Below are 1,220 nucleotides of genomic sequence, written 5' to 3'. Positions count from 1 at the left end.
AACGACCAAAAACTCAAATCCCTGCAGTCCAGTAAAACATAACCTTTTTTATTTCTGTGGAGACTAAAGAGGGCAGGAAAGTTTACACTGTTATGACACTGAGGTAAAGTTACATAGGTGAGTGGTGTGGAAACCCTGGTATCGTTTTTGTTGTCCAAATACAGGATTGCATTGATATCACACAGAAAAACCAGTAATATGAATAAAATACATATATATCCAGTATTCGGTATGCATGAAATATACTGGATACTGGCATCAACTAAAACATCGCATCTACAGATCATAAATCATGTTCTAGAGTTTTGGGTGCTTGTGAACAGATATAACATTAACAAAGAAATGTCAACATACACAGAACCACAGACATACCAACAAAGCGGTGGTAACACCATCCCTACTCACACAGCTCTTAATGTGATTTGCTGTATGCTGAAGACAAGAACAGCTACAATATGCTCAAATTTCAGTTACTGATATTACCGCTATTTGATATTGCAAACCAGTAAGAGGAGAAATAGGAAAGATTCCAGCATTTAAAGCTGGAAGAAGTCTCAACAACACATGACACCAACCAACAACTGTGAAAGCAGTGTTGAAAACACTAGACTGTGAAAGCAGTGTTGAAAACACTAAACTTTGAAAGCAGTGTTGAAAACACTAAACTGTGAAAGCAGTGTTGAAAACACTAAACTGTCTCAATTCAAACTACACAATGATTCATCAGTAAAGACGGCAACGACCAATTTGGCAGTTTGCCAAGAAACAGCTGAGACCATTCACATCACATCCTTGGATAACATTGACTCAAAATTCAACCTAGTGACTTCTCTGCAACTTGAACTAACTTGACATTGTCATGAATTATTGGTCTGAGTCGATAGAAACATTTAGAGAATTAAGACATACACACTGGGTTAGGAATCTTAAAACTTTGATCATTAAAGAATTGTCCCTTATTACCAAAATACACATGAAAATAAACATTAGGTTGAGTCAAAGTGTTACACCAAAGTGTTACACCAAAGTGTTACACCAAAGAGTTACACCAAAGTGTTACACCAAAGAGTTACACCAAAGTGTTACACCAAAGTGTTACACCAAAGTGTTACACCAAAGTGTTGCGTCAAAGACAGCATGATACATTGTTCAAATTTTCACAAATGAAGACAGAGCAGTTCCAGCCACTTTCCATGCAGTCCATACCTCTCATAAATCAG

Source organism: Ptychodera flava, chromosome 17, assembly GCF_041260155.1.
Source record: "Ptychodera flava strain L36383 chromosome 17, AS_Pfla_20210202, whole genome shotgun sequence".
NCBI classification, from domain to species: Eukaryota; Metazoa; Hemichordata; class Enteropneusta; family Ptychoderidae; genus Ptychodera; species Ptychodera flava.
The sequence above is the reverse complement of the archived record's forward strand: the minus strand, read 5'-3'. Positions refer to the sequence as shown.